Source organism: Oncorhynchus masou, chromosome 24 (assembly GCF_036934945.1).
Source record: "Oncorhynchus masou masou isolate Uvic2021 chromosome 24, UVic_Omas_1.1, whole genome shotgun sequence".
In the NCBI taxonomy this organism is placed as follows: domain Eukaryota; kingdom Metazoa; phylum Chordata; class Actinopteri; order Salmoniformes; family Salmonidae; genus Oncorhynchus; species Oncorhynchus masou.
Window position 1 is genome coordinate 82,382,965 of NC_088235.1, and position 27,364 is coordinate 82,410,328.

General features: G+C 46.3%; 1 protein-coding gene across 2 annotated transcripts in view; it reads right to left on the reverse strand.

The window, feature by feature from the left end:
* Window positions 1-13,646, reverse strand: part of sema6bb (sema domain, transmembrane domain (TM), and cytoplasmic domain, (semaphorin) 6Bb) — a 148,857-nt gene extending 135,211 nt beyond the window's left edge. For both annotated transcript variants that reach the window (XM_064935237.1, XM_064935236.1), the window contains exon 1: window positions 12,860-13,646. The gene's annotated coding sequence lies outside the window, so the exon portion shown is untranslated. The remainder of the gene's footprint in view (window positions 1-12,859) is intronic.
* Between the last annotated feature and the right edge of the window lie 13,718 nt (window positions 13,647-27,364).

Consider the following 27,364-nt stretch of genomic DNA (forward strand, 5'->3'; position numbering starts at 1 on the left):
TAAAATACAAACCGATTAGATTGCAGCCAGCATAATCAGCTTTTCCACATTCCTTGCAGCGAATATATAGTTTATAAATATATAAAGGTGTTTTTCGGGCGGACGGCAATCCCCAGCCAGCAAGGCAGCCAGTCGGTCAGTCATTAGGAGTATGTGGAAACAGTGCTGGACCTGGTGTGAAGCTGGGGCTGCGCTGGAATAATGGAGGAGTGTTAGATTATTAACGAAGGGCTCTACACAGCTGCCGACACAGGGATTTGCATGTCCTTTTCTGCTCAGCGGTGGGCTGATGGCTGATTCAGCCCACACATTCACTCCCCCCACCATAGACCCCCGGACAGCTCTGTTAGCAGGAGTAGACTCCCAAAACAAAACGGTGCGTGTGGAAACCATAGAGACATCCTTGGGAGACAAGGAGGCAGAGATAAAAAGATAGGATCAACCTGCTTTCCATACTGCCAGCTGGTAAATATCCCCAAGACAGTAAATTAACCATCTGATTAGGATTTGAAACACAATCAAGTAACTGCACATGAGGCATCCACTTAACACTAAAAAAGCCAGGCCTCGAGGGAGCCAATGAGCAGTAATCTTAACTCTAACCGTATAATAAATACATTTCATATATCCTATCGAAAAAATAATTCTTAGGTTGTGTTTATACATGTCTTCGATTGCATTAGAATACTTGATTTTTCTTTTAAATAACACGATAGCATTTTCATGAGTATCTGTTGCTGCTTGCTCACCTGTGGAGCGCATGGAACAGTGGTTATTCTTGGAAACGTGTTATTTTGAAATAGAGCTCATCTCCGCAATTTCGAGAGTCATTTGGTAATGGTAAGGGTTTTGGAAACATCAGAATGAGCTATTTCTGATATTATATAAAAACCAAAATATCTTACCTGTATGTGACTCTGTAGGAGGATTTGAGAAAATCACTTTTTGATACTCTGGGAAAGTAAAGGACATGTCCTCTTAAAACTGTATATAACACAACTTATGTTTGTGATATAAAGATTCTTACAACATACATGTGTTAAATAGGCTTATTTAGGAAAAGTCAAGGACAGGGGAGGGCATTGTCACACCCTGACCATAGTTTATTTGTATGTTTCTATGTTTTGGTTGGTCAGGGTGTGATCTGAGTGGGCATTCTATGTTGGATGTCTTGTTTGTCTATTTCTATGTCTGGCCTGATATGGTTCTCAATCAGAGGCAGGTGTTAGTCATTGTCTCTGATTGGGAACCATATTTAGGTAGCCTGGGTTTCACTGTGTGATTGTTCCTGTCTCTGTGTTTTGCACCAGGTAGGGATGTTTTCGTACGTTTGTTAGTCTATAGTTTTCCTTATTAAATAAAATGAATCACAACTACGCTGCATTTTGGTCCGCTCCTCCTTCCCACAACGAAAGCCGTGACAGGCATGTCTTTAAAAAAGGCAGAGATATTTAACTAGAAATAGGCCGATAAAATATTAATATGCCAACAGTCGCTACATCCGTTTAGAAAACTGATCCATGTCTGTGTTAGTGAGTGTGTCATTTTAAAGCATGACTTCAGGGCCTATTTTGGTTTTAGCTTCTGTCTTTAACAATGATAATATCAAAGCATGTTACTGTATCAACTGTAAAGTCTTCCATTTCAAAGTGCAGAATGTTTCACCTGGTCACACACATGGCACGGGGGGGGAGCAAGAGAGAGAGGGTACTGGGGGAGAGTAATTGGCCCAGCTGTCCTGAGGGCCTTATTGTATAAGAGGTGACAGAAATCTGAACTAAGGAGCAACACTGAAGCCTCCGGGCTGTCCCTCTATAAGGCTCTGAGCCCTGCGGAGCTTCAAAGCCACTTTGTTGAGACCGTTAATGGTGCCGATGACAACAGCAGTGAGAAGCACCAAGTGGGTGAAATGCCCGGGCCAAAAGAAAAAGTAGCAGAGGGAGGAACACCCCTGTCCAATGGCTATAAAAAAACATTCTAAAATAACTGCCATCTTTAACAATTGGCAGTAACAGCACTCTCCAGTGTTACTTAAACTAAGCACTCAACCGCGGGGTAGCACAATTATATACACTCTCACTGAGATTCATCAACACAGAAAAAGTGCCAAAAACGGTTTCATTCCCTAAAAGCCAGGAGCATGCGGTGTAAAGGGGGCAGTTGAGATTGTTTACAGCTACATATTTCTAGGATGATTGGGCCATTATTTGTGCCAACATGTGCTTACAATTTCCACACCAACATACTTTTATTATTTTAGTTGCTATTCCTTTTTCGTTGCTATTCTTCTTGAGTTCCGTGAACATGGAAAAACTGTCATTGCCGTGCCCTTGTTACCCCACCCTTAGCATTTCATGGAACATGCAGTTATGACAGGTTACAGGCTACAGGCCTGTGAGAGCTGGGTTCTCAGGCATTTCAGCCTCTACTGATTATTTCTTTAGTTTAGACTCAGGGATTGATTTTCCTTGGCGACTGCAATGACTAAGAGAGCTAGAGCAGGCCAGAATTGAAACAAAACAGAGGGGACAAGCTATGCTATTTATATGAAGCAAGCATATAATTGTTTAAAAGGTTAGACTACAAGCAAGGGATAAACAACAGAGAAATCTGGGCAGTGCAGCGGTGTCACTGCAGGCTACTGAGAAAGGCCATTTTCCAGGCCTGTCACATGGCAGAGGAGCTGTCTGCCTAGGAGACACACAGCTCCAGCCAAAGGTCTCCTAGTTAGCTGGGCATGCTCCAGAACTCACAGACCAACCACACAATCACCAGCAGGAATGGGGCAATCACTGAAGTATTATCGTAACACATACATTACATACAGACAGTCACATACAGTCGTGGCCAAAGGTTTTGAGAATGACACAAATATTAATTTTCAAAAAGTCTACTGCCTCATTTTGTATAATGGAAATTTGCATACACTTCAGAATGTTATAAAGAGTGATCAGATGAATTGCAATTAATTGTAAAGATCCTCTTTGCCATGCAAATGAACTGAATCCCCAAAAAACATTTCCACTGCATTTCAGCCCTGCCACAAAAGGACCAGCTAAGTGGCACAGGGAACAAAAAAAAAATTAAAATAAAATAAAATAAAAAAATCGATATTTTGGGTCCATGGCCGGGAAACTCCCCAGACCTTAATCCCATTGAGAACTTGTGGTCAATCCACAAGAAGCGGGTGGACAAACAAAAACCCACAAATTCTGACAAACTCCAAGCATTGATTATGCAAGAATGGGCTGCCATCAGTCAGGGTGTGGCCCAGAAGTTAATTGACAGCATGCCAGGGTGGATTGCAGAGGTCTTGAAAAAGAAGGGTAGACACTGCAAATATTGACTATTTTCATCAACTTCATGTAATTGTAAAAGCCTTTAACACTTATGAAATGTTTGTAATTATACTTCAGTATTCCATAGTAACATCTGACAAAAATATCTAAAGACACTGAAGCAGCAAACTTTGTGAAAATTAATAATTTGTGCCATTCTCAAAATGTTTGGCCACGACTGTATACAGGCACGCACACACACTAATAAGAATTTGTTCTTAACCTACTTGCCTAGTTAAATAAAAAGGTTAAAAAAACACACCAAAAACCAATCGAAATGAAGTGATGACCAAAGCAAATCACCACTAAACTACCTCATAGAGAAATGTCCAAAGCAGAGATCATTCCGTGGCATTGTACGACCAGCTTTGAAATAAAGTGAATACTGTCATAGCTAACTGAACTCACTCCCCATGCAGCAAAGTCAAACTATTCAAGCTGAGGCGTAGATGTACCATTCTGACGATAAGGACTGTTAGAGCTGAACTGCCGAGCTTCAAACGGCCATCCCTGACATGTGAATGAGTCAGACAGGCACTCTGAAACATAAAAAAACATATACTGGAAGAACTGTGCAGATGTAAAGTTGCTTAACAGAATTACGGAAAATCTCCTTCAGTTTTTTACGTGACCAAGTTGCCCAAAAACATTTCCAAAAATATCTGCTCCAAATTAAGATTCAAAGATGCCTGCAGAAAGAAGTGGGTGTTAGCTATGACATGACAGATTGAGTTTGAAAAAATATAAGTGAAGTGTCCTGTCTCAGCCTCCAGTATTTATGCTGCAGTAGTTTATGTGTCGGGGGGCTGGGGTCAGTTTGTTATATCTGGAGTACTTCTCCTGTCCAATTCGGTGTCCTGTGTGAATCTAAGTGTGCGTTCTCTAATTCTCTCCTTCTCTCTCTCTTTCTCTCTCTCGGAGGACCTGAGCCCTAGGAACATGCCCCAGGACTACCTGACATGATGACTCCTTGCTGTCCCCAGTCCACCTGGCCGTGCTGCTGCTCCAGTTTCAAATGACCTGAGCCCTAGGACCATGCCCCAGGACTACCTGACATGATGACTCCTTGCTGTCCCCAGTCCACCTGGCCGTGCTGCTGCTCCAGTTTCAACTGTTCTGCCTTATTATTATTCGACCATGCTGGTCATTTATGAACATTTGAACATCTTGGCCATGTTCTGTTATAATCTCTACCCGGCACAGCCAGAAGAGGACTGGCCACACCATATAGCCTGGTTCCTCTCTAGGTTTCTTCCTAGGTTTTGGCCTTTCTAGGGAGTTTTTCCTAACCACCGTGCTTCTACACCTGCATTGCTTGCTGTTTGGGGTTTTAGACTGGGTTTCTGTACAGCGCTTTGAGATATCAGCTGATGTACGAAGGGCTATATAAATAAATTTGATTTGATTTGATGTGGATATACACCTGGTAACAGAATTGCAGTAACAGAATTACATCATGGGTTTCTGATTTGTACTAAGCAGAAATGGTTTCTATAAATCTTTGCAAATGTATTGATTTTTATTGATTTTTAATATCCCATTTACATAATTATTCAGGCCCTTTACTCAGTACTTTGTTGAAGCACTTTTGGCAGTGATTACAGCCTCGAGTCTTCTTGTGTATGACACTACAAGCATGTCACACCTGTATTTGGGGAATTTCTCTCTTCTCTGCAGATCCTCTCAAGCTCTGTCAGGTTGGATGGGGAGTGTCACAGCACAGCTATTTTCTCTCCAGAGATGTTTGATCGGGTTCAAGTCCGGGCTCTGGCTGGGCAACTTAAGAACATTCAGAGACTTGTCCCGAAGCCACTCCTGCGTTGTCTTACCTGTGTGCTTAGGGTTGTTGTCCTGTTGGAAGGTGAACCTTTGCCCCAGTCGGAGGTCCTGAGCGCCTTGGAGCAGGTTTTCATCTAGGATCACAATGTGCTTTGCTCTATTTATCTTTCCCTCGATCCTGATTAGTCTCACTGCCGCTGACAAATATCCCCACTGCTGCCACGACGCTTCACTATAGCGATGGTATTGGCCAGGTGATGAGCGGTGCCAGGGATCCTCCAGACGTGACGCTTGGCATTCAGGCCAAAGAGAACAATCTTGGTTTCATCAGTCCAGAGAATTTTGTTTCTCATGGTATGAGCGACCTTTATTTGTCCTTTGGCAAACTCCAAGTGGTCTCATGCGCCATTTACTGAGAAGTGACTTCCGTCTGGCCACAGTACCATAAAGGGCTGATTGCTGGAGTGCTGCGCAGAGATGGTTGTCCTTCTGGAAGGTTCTCCATCTCCACAGAGGAACTCTGGAGCTCTGTCAGAGTGATCATCGGGTTCTTGTTCACCTCCCTGTCCAAGGTCATTCTCCTCCGATTGCTCAGTTTGGCCGGGCGGCCAGTTCTAGGAAGAGTCTTGGTGTGTTCTGGTGGACATTCAATGCTGCAGAGATTTTTTAGGACCCTTCTCCAGATCTGTGCCTCGACACAATCCTGTTTCGGGGCTCTGACATGCACGGTCAATCTTGGGACCTTATATAGACAGGTGTGTGCCTTTCCAAATCATGTCCAATCAATTGAATTTACCACAGGTGGACTCCAAATCAAGTTGTAGAAACATCAAGGATGATCAATGGAAATAGGATGCGTCGGAGCTCAAGTTAGATTCTCATTGCAAAGGGTCTGAATAATATGTAAATACGTTTTTTATATATACATTTGCAAAGATCTCTAAAAACGTGTTTTCGCTTTGTCATTATTTTGCCTTGTCATTATACTGTAAAGTCCATGGAGAATGAGAGCATCTCCTCCCAGCTGCCCACTGTACTGAGGCTAGGAAACACTGTCACCACCGATAAATCCATGATAATCGAGAATTTCAATAAGCAGTTCTCTACAGCTGGCCATGCTTTCCTCCTGGCTACCTCAACCCCGGCCAACAGCTTCGCACCCCCCGCAGCTACTTGCCCAAGCCTCCCCAGCTTCTCCGTCACCCAAATCCAGATATCAGATGTTCGGAAAGAGCTGCAAAGCCTGGACCCGTACAAATCAGCTGGGCTAGACAATCTGGACCCTCTCGTTCTAAAATTATCCGCCGGCATTGTTGCAAATTTGCTAAATTGTAATTACTTCGCTACTATGGCCTATTTATTGCCTTACCTCCGCACGCCATTTGCACACACTGTATATAGACTTTTTCTATTGTGTTATTGACTGTACGTTTGTTTATACCATGTGTAACTCTGTTGATGTGTCGCACTGCTTTGCTTTATCTTGGCCAGATCGCATTTGTAAATGAGAACTTGTTCTCAACTGGCCTACCTGGTTAAATAAAGGTGAAGTAAAATAATAAATTGAGTATTGTGTGTAGATTGCTGAGGAAAAACATTTATTTACTACATTTTACAATAAGGCTGTAATGTAACAAAATGTGAAAACGCGCAGGGGTCTATATACTTTCCAAATGCGCTGTACAGCATATGTGTCACGACTTCCGCCAAAGTTGGCTCTCCTGCCCGTTCGGGCAGTGCTCGGCGGTTGTCGTCACTGTCCTATTAGCCACTACCGATCCCTTTTTCGTGTATCTGTTGGTTTTGTCTATTGGTTTCACCTGTGTGTTGTTTAGTTAATTAGTGTCTGTATTTAATGTAGGTTGTCCCGCCCTTGTTTTGTGTGGGATTGTTTATTTTGTCATTCATTTTGTCTGTCGGTGTTATTGTGTTTCTTATTCTCCGGTTAGTCTGTTATCCTGTGTTGGATAATTTCACCCTGTGTGTATTTGGGTTGACCATGTTTATTTTGTTCACCGGAGAATAAAACTTTATATCGCTATCTGCTCTCTGCGCCTGATTCCACCCACCTTGATTAGACGTGACAATATGGAAATAGATGGGGCTCATGGATAGGTGTAAGTAAGAGAGAGAGGTGACATTAACTGGAGAGAGAAGAGAGAGGCAGAGAGAGAAAGAGGGAGTGGTTGTCCAGACTGTTTTCACACTCTTGCTTTGACCAAAAAGTTATGAGCTGAACAGAATGAGTTTAAATCACGTCACAATTCATAAACAAAAAGTATTTCAGTAAAAATACTATAAATCATTGGTGGGTCTACCTTTACTTGTTACTTCTGTGAACTTTCAATATCCTCTCTCCTCGTGAGGGAGAGAAATTTGAAAATATCTTTAAAATATATGGGTTTTTGGTAAAGGAATTACAAGGCAATGTTTCTTAAACTTACAGAACTCAAATAATTGATCCCAAACTAAATATAAATGTTGATATTAGTTGGCAGGGGTCTTTACTTCAACAATAGTGTTTACGTATTTCTAATAACGTTTAAGATTTTTTCTGGTAGATGTTTTCTAAGGACCCTTTTCCATCGATTTGACCAGAAATCAAGGGCATTATTTATGCCTCATTTTTAAGATGGAAAATTGCTGAAAAAGGTATCTATGCCTTCATGTCCCCAAAAAATAGACTCTTAGCTTTCATTTGACATGCTCCTATGAACTTCACATGTTGGTTCTCATGGGTTCTTTCAGATGTAAATTACCAGCCATATTCCTCTCAATCACATATAAATTGCTCTTTGAGCATGCAGAACACTCACAGATTGATTTTCTACCTATAACCCAAACCACTCATCTGGAAAGATTGTGTTAATGCCATTTAATAATCAAACATCCACAGTCAATTTCCACAATTATCATGTCCCGTCGACCACCAGCTCTCCGTTCAATAACGCTTAACTGCACAACTTGAGCCGATAGAGGATTTCAGGTGACAGATTGTGGCCTGTTAGAAGAGAGGATCAGACAGGGGGTCTTGGATGGGGGAGACCCTGGCTCAGACTCTGGCACAAACCCAGGACATGAGATGCTCTGACTGGAGACCGCCTGCTGTCCTGAGACCTGTTGCCTCCAGATGGCCCCTGGGCCCCTCTTCTCTTCATCACATGTTCCCTATCCTCCTCTCATCATCCCCTCATCTCTGACTCACAGGCCCTGGCTCTCTGACTAGCTCCACAGAGAGGGGGCAGAGCAGACGCTCATCACAGCCAGACCCTTTTGATTCCTCACACAAGAGATGTCGGCTCCATACATTAATTGGTGCTTGTGAACCGTTGATTTAGTGCTTTCGAGGGCCCATTTCATCTGAGTAAGCGGTCTCCAGAGTCTATTCTGCCTCTGCCCACCCAGTGGAATCCTGCAGGTCTTCCACCCCGGCTGTATCTCTGCCCCCTGACCGCCATCCCCCTCCCACCCATCCCCCTTCCTGGGTCTTTGAGAATATTAGCTCACACTCGTAGCTAGGCTTAACCCATCACATAGTATAGCCAGGCCTTGGCACTAGTCTCTCCTCATGCCTCACCCCCTCACCCTGCCCTCCCCTCAGTATAGAGCCTCTTCAACATGACTGTCTCACGCATGACAGGATCCCCTGGTTCACAGAAAGCAGTAAGCCATTAATTACTTCAAAGCAGAAAACAAGTGGCACTGTGCATGAGAAAAATAAATACAGCAATACAGGCAAGCAGGCAGAGAGGAACAGAACGGTCCGGTAATGAAGAGAACCACAGTACACTGACAACAGCAAGATGAGTCTCTAGGTAAAGAACGATAAACATGCACAATCTCACAGTTTCTCAGCAAACATAAAACTATTAGAGAGAGCAATCTGAGTATATAGTCCCTAAAACCCAAAGCTGACATAAATGAGGAGCATCCTATCCGTGGGCCTACAGGGCATACTTCCACAGCTTAACACTGTGTTGGTGATGTTTGAAGTGTGACTCAGGATGTCCGTTCCATTGTTTCTCTGTACAATTACTTCCACATCCAACAACAAGGACCTGTTAGTCAACACCAACACAATGGGAAAGAACCAGGCTCCTTGCAAGCCCCTCATTGTGTGTGTGTGTGTGTGTGTGTATGTGTAGAGAGTATAGGGGGGACCAAACTGTCCACATCTCTCCTTGCAGTGGCCCCTCACTAGTCCCTCCCCTCGTTATCAAACCTCTATATGCTACAACGGCGATGTCAGCAGTCTCATTCATTGAGGGGAGAGAGCCATGTGAAAACGCCTCAATGACAAGCAAACAGGCCGTGAAAATCATTCCGCCAAAGGCATGGAATGATTTTCATGGTGAATTTATATATTAAGCATATAGGAGGATCTTTATTCAACAGCTAGCCTAGTCAGTCCTTAGTAAGACTGTAGTATTGTGCTCCTCCATCATCCCAGGCTTATGTAACAGATACCCTTCACCTTCTCAGAGACTTTTCAGAGTCCACAGACAGCAAATTAAAACATAGAAGACAAATTACTCAAAACGAGAGAGCAGCAATGTGAAAGCTGTTGAGGGACAATGAAAGAGCTCTCATTATTGACTATTTCAGGGGATGTTCTCTTTGAACTCCACTCATTTATCCTCCTGCTTTGCTTTAGTATTGCACTAGATATACAAATTATTAGAGGAAGGAGAGATGGAAGATAAAAGGGAATTGCAGATGACGAGAGAGAGGGAGAGTGTGATTAAACCACAGAGCCAGTCCCTGTGGGATAGAGGGCTTATTGCATTTTAATGGGTGGATTGGTGGCTTGGTGACCCCTGGCCAGCTCCAGCCGCACCTCTCCACAGGTCAGGGGCAGCCGCCACCCTGCAAGCCCATTGGACCCTGGGAATAAAGGCTCCAGAGGTCATCGGCTAACCTGTTTATCCTGCAGCCATAGCAACCCCAGTACTAGTCTTGGGCAAACATAAACAGCGGGAGCAGCGGTAGGCTGCTGTGTGCTGGGTGTAAATGGCGAGGTCAGATGGATATAATACAAGGCACTGCTGATTCATGCAACAGGAGCCCTGTCTGTCCACTCCTCACGCTGATCTCTGCAGCACGGCCTGTCACTCACCAAGCCTCTCTTTCACCTTCCCTTTCTCCCCACTCCACATGCTAAGTGGTAACATTGTTACGGTCAATTTGTCCCATTCAGTCCCAGTGGGCAATGTCCTTCTCGTGACAACCCACAGAGAGACCACACTGCTTGGGAGGGCCTGACACCAAGGTCCAGCGGAGGGAGGGGGGGTGAAAGGGAGTGGGAGGGGCGGCAGAGCAGGTTAGCATTGGGGCCCCCAGGCAGGCAGCTCAATTGTATTGGTCTTAGGCAATCAGTCAGAGGGTGGTGGAGATGTCGCCAGCTCTCTCACAGAGCCTGTGATAGGGGCTCCTCTGGCCAGGTGACGTAACCCCCTGGAGGGGGTGGCGGGGACAGGATTAAGTCCTCCTGCAACAGGACAGGGGCACCTGTTATTTTAGCACAGTAGGCACAACACTTGCTTTGGGGGGTGCTGGCGTGCACAACTGTTAGAGAATGGAGAGGGTGCTAACAGGGCCCCCATTCAACAAATCCTGGACGGCACTGAATCACACACACACAGGAAAACTAACAGACTGTGACAAACATATTCTCCCTTTCTTTTTATTTCTTCCTCAGTCCCCCTCTCTCTCACATACACACTCAGACAGATCCTGCAAATTAGTTCAGAATTCCACAATGAGGGCAGTAGGGGTTCTTTGGCCCAGAGTGCAGGGAGGGAAGTAGGGAGGGAAGTTGTGGATCTTTCCAAATTAAGTAACTTCATAATAAATCACTGTGCTCTGCTTGCTGAGGATTAGCTGAGCTTCACTGGGCAGTTTGTTAAGCTGTGAGGAGCACTGGAGAATAGGAAAGCATCGCACAAAAAAACAGTGAAATCAGCACCACCTTGGAGCAGTGAGAGAGTATAAAGTTACTGTAGGCCTACTGATAGGGGTCCGTTTGCTCTTATTTAATACATCCTCCTCGGCTTGAGGAAATTAAAAATGAAAGTACAATGAGGAGATCACAACGTTTATCAGACAGGTGTTTCCTCTGTTCTTATCACCTAAAGTATTCTTTATGATATTTCTTCTGTAACAAGTGCTAGTGGGATGATGAGTGTACAAGAGGAGGTCGAAGGCATTAGCCGGGAGAGCGGTGTGGGAGAGAAACTCCCTAGCTAGGAGAACACACAGCACGCAACACAACACAGCACCAACAGATGAATCATTAGCCAGATGCAGCCAGCAGCCCTCCAGTCTCTCTCTCTCTCTTATTCTCTTTTCTTCATTTAGCTGTCTCTCCCTCTTCACACAGAAAAAGAAAACAATGGCACGAAGCTGGGACTGTAGAACAACAGCCCAGCATCTGGGCATCAGAAGAGTATAGGTTAGAGAAGGTAGGTAAGGTATGCAACCTGTGGCAGAGTCCAGGGAGAGAGAGGGGGCTTTCAGGGGATATTAAAGAGCCCCTTGTCCTTCGAGCCTGATTGACACATGAGTGAGGGGAGGGCTTGTGCTATTCCCTTGGCTATATCTTAGCTTTCACAAAACTGTCTCCACTCCCTAGCCCCCTTTTCTCTCCCACTCTGCTCTCCTCTCTCACACTTGGGCTCATTATTGGAATGCTCTGACCCTTGGGGACTTCACTTACTTTTCTCCCTTTCCAGTCACAAACCTCAGTGTCCAACAAAAGGCAGCTCAAAGGCAATTTGAATTTGAAACCGGGGGCACAACAAAAACCTGCAGCTTTCCCCCAAAATAAGAAACTTTGGGGAGCTCAGTGTCATCAATTCAGAAAAACGCGAATTTTATTTTGACTCTAGCCAGCCGGCTACCTCAGTGTGCTGTAAAGACAGCAGCAGCTGCTGTAAAAAGAGAAGAACAGAGGGAAAGGGAGAGAGAAGAGCCCGAGGGGAGGACGGGTGTAGAGACACCCGGGCCTTGGACAGGATCACAGCGCAGCATACACAACCACCAGCAGCGCCACTAGACAGACACACACACACCAGTCACAGAGGGTTGCTGCTCTCATAGCTACTGTACTCTCCGTGTGAAAGAAGAGTAAAATGAGTCATTTTGTGCATTTACATTTTTTTGATTACATTTAATCAATAATAATAATAATAATAATAATAGAGTTTTAGTGTTCAATTCATTGTAACGGTAGGCTAGTTGGAAAAAGACATTAACATAGCCTACTATTGCACATTCTTTTGAATATAGCAAAAAGATCCAGTCTCGGTTACTTTCCTAATATATAGGGAAGTCAGACATTAGCATACCTTCTTATAGTCGTCAACAATAAATCGTGCTGTCTCTGTTACAACAACAAAACATGTATGTAGCTTGGACATGGAGCTACGCAGTATGAAATCGAGAAACTACACAATGCTAGAAAATCCAGGTAATATTAGCCTATGGAACAAAATTGTAGCCTATAATTATGTCACAATTTTGTGTGTCGACATGTGTGGCTGGCTGGTGACACTCCATCAGAGGGCAAATGCCGTATAATTTCAAGTAAGTTCCCCACATTCGTTTGAGACGTTTTCAAACTCATCACATTTCATTATGTTCGGAACACCATTATACCCAAAGCATCGGCATGGCGCTACGGGAGGCAATGTCCCATAGCGCGCACCACCGGACCCCAACGTTGGACAGCTCTGCCCACTTACCGCTGATTGTCGAGTAAAAGGTGCGCCCGGAACGCGACGATTACACAGTTCTTGCCTCCACAGTATGATGTCCCCTGGATTAATATCCAGTATGTAAGAAAAGGATAGACAGGCCCGAGGTTTTCGTCAACACCAATCCCAACGTCGTTTGTAAACTACTACTCCTCTCTGTCGCACCTGTCTCTGGCAAAAACTGATCCCGTACGGCGGCGTGACATCCCTAACACAACTGTCTCTCGGGTTGTGTATTCATATACCCCCACCAACCCCCAGCACACACAACACCACCTGTCCCGGTGGACAAGACACCACAAAGCGGTTCTTATGTCGCGCCACGACACATGTCATTCCCGTTGAGCTCTGCAGCAATATTGCTCCTCAGACAGCCGTCCGGAATTCCTAAGTAATTTGGGATTGCTGGTAGCAGTGGCTGATGTAGAAGGACTGATTGCAATAACAATCCATGCAGCACCCAGTGGCACTGAACCAGCTGTAGCGTAAGAAAATTACATCTGTTTCGCTCTCCCAGCCTGCACTATAGCAGTTGCGTTATCAATCATCTATCCCCACAATAGTTATTTTGTGCTCGTTGTAGCTGCGCACGGCTGCTGCTCTTGCCAGTATACTGTCATTCATTACTGCGTCTTTTCACTTCGGGTCTCATTGAGAGAAAGGGCTGTTCATCAGTCTGGTATGCGCCCCTTTTCCAGTATGCTTCTGCTTCAGGATTCCGCGGGTAGAAAACTCCCATTCATCAGTTTATGAAAAATATGTATTTTTTCTGTAGTTTACCCCTCAGGAGCTTTGTGAAGATAGGAAGATCACAGGGTGTTTATTTACTAGCGGTGGAATACAGATTATTCAGTAGGCTACTGCTCCCTCCTGTCACCCACAGGGACAGAAAACGAGGCGATACCAAGACCTGAAGCAGAATTACGCAGTGACTGGAATGGAATTGATTACTAGATAATCATATTTAATTAGGCAAATTACTTTATTCTTAAATAAAACAGTAAACATCATATCAATACATTTTATGCATGGGCCTCTTTGTAACTCCAGAAGAACAATAAGGAATGACTTGCTCCAAATAGTCAGATGGGACTTTTGGAGACTCCAAACTATCTACCAGAGCCCTCTATCGAAAATATTGTTTTGTATCATGCTCGATGAATATCCTCACATGGATAGCATAATACGATTTACCACTTTCCAAAAGCAGTTAATTATACAATTCTAAGGACATTCATCGAAATGTCAAGTATGATGGGCGGCAGGTAGCTGAGTGGTTAGTGTTGGACTAGTAACTGAAAAATTGCATGATTGAATCCGAACCAGAGCTGAGAAGGTTCAAATCTGTTGTTCTACCCCTGAAGGCACAGCATTGTTCTTAGCCTGTCATTGGCAATAAAAATGTGTTCTTAACTGACTTGCCTAGTTAAATAAAGGTAAAAAACGAACAGAACACTGTGTCCTAGGTCAAACTATATAATCTCTAGATGGTGTTAATGCAGCACACATCTTTTGTAAATCAAATCTGATAGACATTAGCCAAATATATTAACATACACTATTAAACAGCTGATGTTAGCTTATAGTACCGAACTACACTGTTATGATACAAACTATTGTTTAGATCAGCTGATTGAGTAGAAGCATACAGTGCCTTCAGAAAGTAGTCACACCCTTGACTTTTCCCACATTTGGTTATATTATAGTAGGAATTTAAAGTAGATTACATTTAGAATGTTTGTCATTGGCCTATACACAATACCTCATAATGTGAAAGTGGAATTATGTCGTTTGACAATTTTACAAATTATAAAAAAATGAAAATCTTAAATGTCTTGAGTCAATCAGTAAAAATGTGCTTATCAAATCAAATCAAATTTATTTGTCACATACACATGGTTAGCACATGTTAATGCGAGTGTAGCAAAATGCTTGTGCTTCTAGTTCCGACAATGCAGTAATAACCAACAAGTAATCTAACTAACAATTCCTAATCTACTGTCTTATACACAGTGTAAGGGGATAAAGAATATGTACATAAGGATATATGAATGAGTGATGGTACAGAGCAGCATAGGCAAGATACAGTAGATGGTATCGAGTACAGTATATACATGTGAGATGAGTATGTAAACAAAGTGGCATAGTTAAAGTGGCTAGTGATACATGTATTACATAAGGATGCAGTCGATGATATAGAGTACAGTATATAGGTATGCATATGAGATGAATAATGTAGGGTAAGTAACATTATATAAGGTAGCATTGTTTAAAGTGGCTAGTGATATATTTACAACATTTCCCATCAATTCCCATTATTAAAGTGGCTGGAGTTGAGTCAGTGTCAGTGTGTAGGCAGCAGCCACTCAATGTTAGTGGTGGCTGTTTAACAGTCTGATGGCCTTGAGATAGAAGCTGTTTTTCAGTCTCTCGGTCCCAGCTTTGATGCACCTGTACTGACCTCGCCTTCTGGATGATAGCGGGGTGAACAGGCAGTGGCTCGGGTGGTAGATGTCCTTGATGATCTTTATGGCCTTCCTGTAACATCGGGTGTTGTAGGTGTCCTGGAGTGCAGGTAGTTTGCCCCCGATGATGCGTTGTGCAGACCTCACTACCCTCTGGAGGGCCTTACGGTTGAGGGCGGAGCAGTTGCCGTACCAGGCGGTGATACAGCCCGCCAGGATGCTCTCGATTGTGCCTCTGTAGAAGTTTGTGAGTGCTTTTGGTGACAAGCCGAATTTCTTCAGCCTCCTGAGGTTGAAGAGCGCTGCTGCGCCTTCTTCACGATGCTGTCTGTGTGAGTGGACCAATTCAGTTTGTCTGTGATGTGTATGCCGAGGAACTTAAAACTTGCTACTCTCTCCACTACTGTTCCATCGATGTGGATAGGGGGTGTTCCCTCTGCTTTCTCATTTACATTACATTTAAGTCATTTGGCGGACGCTCTTATCCAGAGCGACTTACAAATTGGTAAATTCACCTTATGACATCCAGTGGAACAGCCACTTTACAATAGTGCATCTAAATCATTTAAGGGGGGGGTGAGAAGGTTTACTTTATCCTATCCTAGGTATTCCTTAAAGAGGTGGGGTTTCAGGTGTCTCCGGAAGGTGGTGATTGACTCCGCTGTCCTGGCGTCGTGAGGGAGTTTGTTCCACCATTGGGGGGCCAGAGCAGCGAACAGTTTTGACTGGGCTGAGCGGGAACTGTACTTCCTCAGTGGTAGGGAGGCGAGCAGGCCAGAGGTGGATGAACGCAGTGCCCTTGTTTGGGTGTAGGGCCTGATCAGAGCCTGGAGGTACTGCGGTGCCGTTCCCCTCACAGCTCCGTAGGCAAGCACCATGGTCTTGTAGCGGATGCGAGCTTCAACTGGAAGCCAGTGGAGAGAGCGGAGGAGCGGGGTGACGTGAGAGAACTTGGGAAGGTTGAACACCAGACGGGCTGCGGCGTTCTGGATGAGTTGTAGGGGTTTAATGGCACAGGCAGGGAGCCCAGCCAACAGAGAGTTGAAGTAATCCAGACGGGAGATGACAAGTGCCTGGATTAGGACCTGCGCCGCTTCCTGTGTGAGGCAGGGTCGTACTCAGCGGATGTTGTAGAGCATGAACCTACAGGAACGGGCCACCGCCTTGATGTTAATTGAGAACGACAGGGTGTTGTCCAGGATCACGCCAAGGTTCTTAGCGCTCTGGGAGGAGGACACAATGGAGTTGTCAACCGTGATGTCGAGATCATGGAACGGGCAGTCCTTCCCCGGGAGGAAGAGCAGCTCCATCTTGCCGAAGTTCAGCTTGAGGTGGTGATCCGTCATCCACACTGATATGTCTGCCAGACATGCAGAGATGCGATTCGCCACCTGGTCATCAGAAGGGGGAAAAGGAGAAGATTAATTGTGTGTCATCAGCATAGCAATGATAGGAGAGACCATGTGAGGTTATGACAGAGCCAAGTGACTTGGTGTATAGCGAGAATAGGAGAGGGCCTAGAACAGAGCCCTGGGGGACACCAGTGGTGAGAGCGCGTGGTGAGGAGACAGATTCTCGCCACGCCACCTGGTAGGAGCGACCTGTCAGGTAGGACGCAATCCAAGCGTGGGCCGTGCCGGAGATGCCCAACTCGGAGAGGGTGGAGAGGAGGATCTGATGGTTCACAGTATCGAAGGCAGCCGATAGGTCTAGAAGGATGAGAGCAGAGGAGAGAGAGTTAGCTTTAGCAGTGCGGAGCGCCTCCGTGGTACAGAGAAGAGCAGTCTCAGTTGAATGACTAGTCTTGAAACCTGACTGATTTGGATCAAGAAGGTCATTCTGAGAGAGATAGCGGGAGAGCTGGTCAAGGACGGCACGTTCAAGAGTTTTGGAGAGAAAAGAAAGAAGGGATACTGGTCTGTAGTTGTTGACATCGGAGGGATCGAGTGTAGGTTTTTTCAGAAGGGGTGCAACTCTCGCTCTCTTGAAGACGGAAGGGACGTAGCCAGCGGTCAGGGATGAGTTGATGAGCGAGGTGAGGTAAGGGAGAAGGTCTCCGGAAATGGTCTGGAGAAGAGAGGAGGGGATAGGGTCAAGCGGGCAGGTTGTTGGGCGGCGGGCCGTCACAAGAAGCGAGATTTCATCTGGAGAGAGAGGGAGAAAGAGGTCAGAGCACAGGGTAGGGCAGTGTGAGCAGAACCAGCGGTGTCGTTTGACTTAGCAAACGAGGATCGGATGTCGTCGACCTTCTTTTCAAAATGGTTAACGAAGTCATCTGCAGAGAGGGAGGAGGGGGGGAGGGGGGAGGAGGATTCAGGAGGGAGGAGAAGGTGGCAAAGAGCTTCCTAGGGTTAGAGGCAGATGCTTGGAATTTAGAGTGGTAGAAAGTGGCTTTAGCAGCAGAGACAGAGGAGGAAAATGTAGAGAGGAGGTAGTGAAAGGATGCCAGGTCCGCAGGGAGGCGAGTTTTCCTCCATTTCCGCTCGGCTGCCCGGAGCCCTGTTCTGTGAGCTCACAATGAGTCGTCGAGCCACGGAGCGGGAGGGGAGGACCGAGCCGGACTGGAGGATAGGGGACATAGAGAGTCAAAGGATGCAGAAAGGGAAGAGAGGAGGGTTGAGGAGGCAGAATCAGGAGATAGGTTGGAGAAGGTTTGAGCAGAGGGAAGAGATGATAGGATGGAAGAGGAGAGAGTAGCGGGGGAGAGAGAGCGAAGGTTGGGACGGCGCGATACCATCCGAGTAGGGGCAGTGTGGGAAGTGTTGGATGAGAGCGAGAGGGAAAAGGATACAAGGTAGTGGTCGGAGACTTGGAGGGGAGTTGCAATGAGGTTAGTGGAAGAACAGCATCTAGTAAAGATGAGGTCGAGCGTATTGCCTGCCTTGTGAGTAGGGGGGAAGGTGATAGGGTGAGGTCAAAAGAGGAGAGGAGTGGAAAGAAGGAGGCAGAGAGGAATGAGTCAAAGGTAGACGTGGGGAGGTTAAAGTCGCCCAGGACTGTGAGAGGTGAGCCGTCCTCCTTCTCCTGAAGTCCACAATCATCTCCTTAGTTTTGTTGACGTTGAGTGTGAGGTTATTTTCCTGACACCACACTCCGAGGGCCCTCACCTCCTCCCTGTAGGCCGTCTCGTCGTTGTTGGTAATCAAGCCTACCACTGTTGTGTCGTCCGCAAACTTGATGATTGAGTTGGAAGCGTGCGTGGCCACGCAGTCGTGGGTGAACAGGGAGTACAGGAGAGGGCTCAGAACGCACCCTTGTGGGGCCCCAGTGTTGAGGATCAGCGGGGAGGAGATGTTGTTACCTACCCTCACCACCTGGGGCGGCCCGTCAGGAAGTCCAGTACCCAGTTGCACAGGGCGGGGTCGAGACCCAGGGTCTCGAGCTTGATGACGAGCTTGGAGGGTACTATGGTGTTGAATGCCGAGCTGTAGTCGATGAACAGCATTCTCACATAGGTATTCCTCTTGTCCAGATGGGTTAGGGCAGTGTGCAGTGTGGTTGAGATTGCATCGTCTGTGGACCTATTTGAGCGGTAAGCAAATTGGAGTGGGTCTAGGGAGTCAGGTAGGGTGGAGGTGATATGGTTCTTGACTAGTCTCTCAAAGCACTTATGACGGAAGTGAGTGCTATGGGGCGGTAGTCGTTTAGCTCAGTTACCTTAGCTTTCTTGGGAACAGGAACGATGGTGGCCCTCTTGAAGCATGTGGGAATAGCAGACTGGTATAGGGATTGATTGAATATGTCCGTAAACACACCAGCCAGCTCGTCTGCGCATGCTCTGAGGGCGCGGCTGGGGATGCCGTCTGGGCCTGCAGCCTTGCGAGGGTTAACACGCTTAAATGTTTTACTCACCTCGGCTGCAGTGAAGGAGAGACCGCATTTTTCCGTTACAGGCAGTGTCAGTGGCACTGTATTGTCCTCAAAGCGGGCAAAAAAGTTATTTAGTCTGCCTGGGAGCAAGACATCGTGGTCCGTGACTGGGCTGGATTTCTTCCTGTAGTCCGTGATTGACTGTAGACCCTGCCACATGCCTCTTGTGTCCTCTTGAGCCGTTGAATTGGGATTCTACTTTGTCTCTGTACTGACGCTTAGCTTGTTTGATAACCTTACGGAGGGAATAGCTGCATTGTTTGTATTCAGTCATGTTACCAGACACCCCCCCTTAATGATTTAGATGCACTATTGTAAAGTGGCTGTTCCACTGGATGTCAGAAGGAGAATTCACCAATTTGTAAGTCGCTCTGGATAAGAGCGTCTGCTAAATGACTTAAATGTAAATGTATTGAAAGCAGTGGTTCGCGCTTTCAGTTTCACACGAATGCTGCCATCAATCCAAGGTTTCTGGTTAGGGAATGTTTTAATCGTTGCTATGGGAACGACATCTTCAACGCACGTTCTAATGAACTCGCACACCGAATCAGCGTATTCGTCAATGTTGTTATTTGACACAATACGAAACATGTCCCAGTACACGTGATGGAAGCAGTCTTGGAGTGTGGAGTCAGCTTGGTCGGACCAGCGTTGGACAGACCTCAGCGTGGGAGCTTCTTTTTTTAGCTTTTGTCTGTAGGCAGGTATCAGCAAAATGGAGTTGTGGTCAGCTTTTCCGAAAGGGGGGCGGGGCAGGGCCTTATATGCGTCGCGGAAGTTAGAGTAACAGTGATCCAAGGTTTTTCCGCCCCTGGTTGCGCAATCGATATGCTTGTTTTCAGATTAGCCTTGTTAAAATCCCCAACAACGATGAATGCAGCCTCCGGATAAATGGTTTCCAGTTTGCAAAGAGTTAAATAAAGTTCGTTCAGAGCCATCGATGTGTCTGCTTGGGGGGGGATATATACGGCTGTGATTATAATCGAAGAGAATTCTCTTGGTAGGTAATGCGGTCTACATTTGATTATGAGGAATTCTAAATCAGGTGAACAGAAGGATTTGAGTTCCTGTATGTTTCTTTCATCGCACCATGCCTCGTTAGCCATAAGGCATACACCCCCACCCCTCTTCTTACCAGAAAGGTGTTTGTTTCTGTCGGCGCGATGCGTGGAGAAACCCGTTGGCTGCACCGCATCGGATAGCGTCTCTCCAGTGAGCCATGTTTCCGTGAAGCACAGAACGTTACAGTCTCTGATGTCCCTCTGGAATGCTACCCTTGCTCGGATTTCATCAACCTTGTTGTCAAGAGACTGGACATTGGCAAGAAGAATGCTAGGAAGTGGGGCACGATGTGCCCGTCTCCGTAGTCTGATTAGAAGACCGCTACGTTTCCCTCTTTTCGGAGTCGTTTTTTGTGGTCGCTGCATGCGATCCATTCCGTTGTCCTGTTTGTAAGGCAGAACACAGGATCCGCGTCGCGAAAAACATATTCTTGGTCGTACTGATGGTGAGTTGACACTGATCTTATATACAGTAGTTCTTCTCGGCTGTATGTAATGAAACCTAAGATGACCTGAGGTACTAATGTAAGAAATAACACGTAAAAAAACAAAAAACTGCATAGTTTCCTAGGAACGCGAAGCGAGGCGGCCATCTCTGTCGGCGCCAAACACACAAAGACAGTTGTGAAGAGGGCACGACAACACCTTTCCCCCTCAAGAGACTGAAAAGATTTATCTATAATAAGTTGCATGGACTCACAGTTGTCAATAATAGTGTTTAATGTGATTTTTGAACGACTACCTCATCTCTGTACCCCACACATACAATTATCTTTAAGGTCCCTCGGTCAAACAGTGAATTTCAAACACAGATTCAACCACAAAACCATGAGGTTTTCCAATGCCTCACAAAGGGTACATATTGGCAGATGGGTTTTAAAAAACGCAGACATTGAATATCCCTTTGAGGATGGAGAAGTTATTAATTACACTTTGGGTGGTGTATCAATACACCCAGTCACTACATAGGCATCCTTCCTAACTCAGTTGCCGGAGAGGATTGAAACCACTCAGGAATTTCACCATGAGGCCAATGATGACTTTAAAACGGTTACAGTTTAATGGCTATGATAGGAGATAACTGAGGATGGATCAACAACATTGTAGTTACTCCACAATACCAACCTAATTGACAGAGTGAAAAGAAGGAAGCCTGTACCGAATAAAAATATTCCAAAACATTCATCCTGTTTGCAACAAGGCACTAAAGTAATACAGCAAAACATGTGGCAAAGAAATGACCTTTATGTCCTGAATACAATGTGTTATGTTTGCAAATCCAATACAGCACATTACTGAGTACCACTCTCCATATTTTCAAGCATGGTGGTGGCTGCGTCATGTTATGGGTATGCTTGTAATCGTTAAGGACTGGAGTGTTTTTCAGGATAAAAAATAAACTTAATAGAGCTAAGCACAGGCAAAATCCTAGAAGAAAACTTGGTTCACTCTGCTTTCCACCAGACACTGGGATATAAATTCACCTTTCAGCAGGACAATAACCTAAACCACAAGGCCAAATCTACATTGGAGTTGCTTACCAAGAAGACAGTGTAAAGGTTTCTGAGGGGCTGAGTTACAGTTTTGACATAAATCTACTTGAAAATCTATGGCAAGACCTGAAAATGGTTGTCTAGCAATGATCAACAATCAATTTGACAGAGCCTGAAGCATTTTGAAAATAATAATGGGCAAATGTTGCACAACCCAAGTGTGGAAAGCTCTTAAAGACTTACCCAGAAAGTCTCACAGCTGTAATCGCTGCCAAAGGTGCTTCAGTAAATTTGCAAAAATGTCTAAAGACATGTTTTCTGTCACACCCTGATCTGTTTCACCTGTCTTTGTGATTGTCTCCACCCTCCTCCAGGTGTCACCCATCTTCCCCATTATCCCCTGTGTATTTATACCTGTGTTCTCTGTTCCTCTGTTGCCAGTTTCATCTTGTTTGTCAAGTCAACCAGCGTTTTTGCCTCAACACCTGCATTTCCCAGTCTTTCTTTTTCTCGCCCTCCTGGTTTTGACCCTTGCTTGTCCTGAATCTGAGCCTGCCTGTCGACCTGTACCTTTGCTCACCTCTGGATTATTGACCTCTGCTGACTCTGAGCCTGCTTCCCGTCCGGTACCGTTGCCCCACCACCGGTTTACTGACCCCTGCCATCCTTGACCTGTCTATTGCCTGCCCCTGTTGGATTATTAAACCTTTGTTAATTTGAAGCTGTCTGCATCTGGGTATTACCTTCATACCGGATAGTACGGATAGTACTAGTACGAACTCCACCTTCCCGGCAGCCCCGTTTACTTCCCCCGGAATGCTTTAATCGAGAGCCAAGCTACTGAGGGGTGTTTTTTCGCTTAGTGTGCCCTCATTTGAGCTTCAGCAATCCTCCTTCCCCTCGAATTGCTCCAAGATAGCCAAATCAAATCAAATCAAATTTATTTGTCACATACACATGGTTAGCACATGTTAATGTGAGTGTAGCAAAATGCTTGTGCTTCTAGTTCCGACAATGCAGTAATAACCAACAAGTAATCTAACTAACAATTCCAAAACTACTGTCTTATACACAGTGTAAGGGGATAAATAATATGTACATAAAGATATATGAATGAGTGATGGTACAGAGCAGCATAGGCAAGATACAGTAGATGATATCGAGTACAGTATATACATATGAGATGAGTATGTAAACAAAGTGGCATAGTTAAAGTGGCTCGTGATACATGTATTACATAAGGATGCAGTAGATGATATAGAGTACAGTATATACGTATACATATGAGATGAATAATGTAGGGTATGTAAACATTATATTAGGTAATATTGTTTAAAGTGGCTAGTGATATATTTTACATAGTTTCCCATCAATTCCCATTATTAAAGTTGCTGGAGTTGAGTCAGTGTGTTGGCAGCAGACACTCAATATTAGTGGTTGCTGTTTAACAGTCTGATGGCCTTGAGATAGAAGCTGTTTTTCAGTCTCTTGGTCCCAGCCTTGATGCACCTGTACTGACCTCGCCTTCTGGATGATAGCGGGGTGAACAGGCAGTGGCTCGGGTGGTTGTTGTCCTTAATGATCTTTATGGACTTCCTGTAACATCGGGTGGTGTAGGTGTCCTGGAGGGCAGGTAGCTTGCCCCCGGTGATGCGTTGTGCAGACCTCACTCCCCTCTGGAGAGCCTTACGGTTGTGGGCGGAGCAGTTGCCGTACCAGGTGTTGATACAGCCCGCCAGGATGCTCTCGATTGTGCATCTGTAGAAGTTTGTGAGTGCTTTTGTTGACAAGCCGAATTTCTTCAGCCTCCTGAGGTTGAAGAGGCTGCTGCGCCTTCTTCACGATGCTGTCTGTGTGACTGGACCAATTCAGTTTGTCTGTGATGTGTATGCCGAGGAACTTAAAACTTACTACCCTCTCCACTACTGTTCCATCGATGTGGATAGGGGGGTTAACACGTTTAAATGTTTTACTCACCTCGGCTGCAGTGAAGGAGAGTCCGCATGTTTTCGTTGCAGGCCGTGTCAGTGGCACTGTATTGTCCTCAAAGCGGGCAAAAAAGTTATTTAGTCTGCCTGGGTGCAAGACATCCTGGTCCGTGACTGGGCTGGTTTTCTTTTTTTAGTCCGTGATTGACTGTAGACCCTGCCACATACCTCTTGTGTCTGAGCCGTTGAATTGAGATTCTACTTTGTCTCTATACTGACGCTTAGCTTGTTTGATAGCCTTGCGGAGGGAATAGCTGCACTGTTTGTATTTGGTCATGTTACCAGTCACCTTGCCCTGATTAAAAGCAGTGGTTCGCGCTTTCAGTTTCACGCGAATGCTGCCATCAATCCACAGCTTGGTCGGACCAGCGTTGGACAGACCTCAGCATGGGAGCTTCTTGTTTTAGTTTCTGTCTGTATGCAGGGATCAGCAAAATGGAGTCGTGGTCAGCTTTTCCGAAATGAGGGCGGGGCAGTGCCTTATATGCGTTGCGGAAGTTAGAATAACAATGATCCAAGGTTTTGCCAGCCCTGGTTGCGCAATCGATATGCTGATACAATTTAGGGAGTCTTGTTTTCAGATTAGCCTTGTTAAAATCCCCAGCTACAATGAATGCAGCCTCGGGATGTATGGATTCCAGTTTGCAAAGAGTCAAATAAAGTTCGTTCAGAGCCATCGATGTGTCTGCTTGGGGGGGAATATATACGGCTGTGATTATAATCGAAGAGAATTCTCTTGGTAGATAATGCGGTCGACATTTGATTTTGAGGAATTCTAAATCAGGTGAACAGAAGGATTTGAGTTCCTGTATGTTTCTGTGATCACACCACGTCTCGTTAGCCATAAGGCATACGCCCCCGCCCCTCTTCTTACCAGAAAGATGTTTGTTTCTGTTGGCGCGATGCGTGGAGAAACCCGCTGGTGCACCGCCTCCGATAGCGTCTCTCCAGTGAGCCATGTTTCCGTGAAGCAAAGAACGTTACAGTCTCTGATGTCCCTCTGGAATGCTACCCTTGCTCGGATTTCATCAACCTTGTTGTCAAGAGACTGGACATTGGCGAGAAGAATGCTAGGGAGTGGTGCACGATGTGCCCGTCTCCGGAGTCTGACCAGAAGACCGCCTCGGTTCCCTCTTTTACGGAGTCGGTTTTTTGGGTCGCCGGCTGGGATCCATTCCGTTGTCCTGGTTGAAAGGCAGAACACAGGATCCGCTTCGCGAAAGTCATATTCTTGGTCGTACTGATGGTGAGTTGACGCTGATCTTATATTCAGTAGTTCTTCTCGACTGTATGTAATGAAACCTAAGATGACCTGGGGTACTAATGTAAGAAATAACACGTAAAAAAACAAAAAACTGCATAGTTTCCTAGGAACACGAAGTGAGGCGGCCATCTCTGTCGGCGCCGGAAGCCTACCTTATCCTGCTGATGTCTGGGAGAGCTTTCACCTGGACTGCCGCCGTATGGGAACAGCCGGCCGTGTGCGTGAGTCTGCAGGGGTTCGGGGGAGAGGTGAAGGTTTTTGATGCCCCGTTCTCCGGGAGAGAAGCTGCCCGGAAGCAAATCCAGCTCTGGAGGGACTCCAACAGGGTGGCCGACGATGCGGTGGATTTCCACACATTGGCAGCAGAGTGTGTGGAACCAGGAAGCACTGTTCGACATGTTCCTGCATGGTGTCTCGGAGGAGGTTAAGGACGAGCTTGCTGCTCGGGAGTTAACCACGGATCTTGACTCCCTCATCGCTTTGACCATCCGCATCGATGGGCGATTGTGGGAACGACGGATGGAGAGGAAATTCGATTTCGCTCGCACGTCCAGGGTTTCCTCAGACATCCCCGAAGTCCTCGATGGTCCGGTTGCCGAGATCACTCTAGATTTCCCAACCTTCCTTGAGGGTCACGACCGAGGCATTGTTTACCGAGCCTATGCAACTAGGCAGAGCCGGGCTATCACCAGCGGAACAGCAACACAGGATAAACACAAGGAGCTGTCTGTATTGCGTGACTTTTGGTCATTTTGTGTCCTCTTGCCCGGTAAGATACCAGGCTCAACGGTAGGAGCGATTACTCTGGTGGGACATATGGAGAACTTTTCTGCTTCCCTTACTCACTCCCCTTCATGTCATTCTGCTGTGGGGAAACGAGCCCAAATCTCTCCGGGTCCTCATTGACTCTGGGGCCGATGAGAGCTTTGGACACCACACTGGCTTCCGAGCTGAACAGCCCCTCTCCATTCCCATGGATGTTAGAGCACTGGATGGGTGCTCTATAGGTCGGGTCACCCATAACACCACTCCCATCAACCTACGCGTGTCAGGGAATCACAGCGTGACCTTTCAATTCCTGCTCATCAAGTCCACCCATATTCCAGTGGTTTTGGGATTCTCCTGGCTCCAGCGACACATTCTCCTCATCAACTGGTCTATGGGTGCTATCATGGGCTGGAGTCTGTTCTGCCCCACCCATTGTCTGAAGTCAGCGCAACCTGCCCAGGGATGTCTTCCTGGGGGCTCGGACCTCTCCACCATTCCCGCGGAGTACCAGGTCCTCGGGGAGGTGTTCAGAAAGTCCCGGGCCACATCTCTTCCGCCGCACTGCCCCTATGACTGCGGAATTGACCTTCTCCTTAGCACCACGACACTAAAAGAGGTCTGTACTCTCTGTTGGGACCAGAGACCAAGGCTATATAGAGCTACATTGGGGACACTGTCCGCTCCGTGGGCCTGAAGTGGGCCCATTCCTCCAGGCTTGCCTGACACCCGGGCTCTCGTCGGACCCTGGCCTTCATGCGACAACGCTTTTGGTGACCTACTATGATTCGGGATGTTGCCGTGTTTGTTGCCATCTGCGCACAGAACAAGACTCTTCGTCAAGCTCCGGCTGGTTTTCTCCAACCACTGCCTGTCCATCACCGTCCCTGGTCCCATATATCCCTGGATTTCGTCACGGGTCTCCCCCTGTCTGAGGGCAACCCTGCCATCCTGACTGTGTTCGACCGGTTTTCCAAAGTCGCCCACTTCATTCCTCTCCCCAAACTACACTTGGCTAAGGAAACGACCCAGTTTATGGTGCAGCACGTCTTCCGGATCCACAGACTCCCGGTGGACATGGTCTTCGACCGAGGTCTGCAGTTCTCGTCCCGGTTTCTATAAGGCGTTCTGCACTCTCATTGTTTCGTCGGTCAGCCTGTCCTCCGGATTCCAAACCCAGTCCAATGGCCCGTTGGAGCAAGCCAACCAGGACTCTTCGCTGCCTAGTCTCCGCCAACCCTACCACCTGGAGTCAGCAACTGGTATGAGTTGAGTACACCCACAACACCCTTCCTTACTCTGCAATGGGTCTCTCGCCCTTCGAGTGTTCCTTGGGATATCAGCCTCCGCTCTTCCCAGAGCAAGAGGAGGAAGTCAGCAATCCCTCTGCCCAGATGTTCACCCACCGTTGTCACCATACCTGGAAGAGAGCCCGGGCCGCTCTGTTGAAGATCACTTCCAGGTATAGGCGACAAGCGGATCACCACCGGGCTCCTGCTATCGGCTCGAGCAGAGGGTATAGCTCTCCACCCGGGACCTGCCCCCCATTTCATCGGCCTGTTCCAAACCTCTAGAGTTATTAGTCCC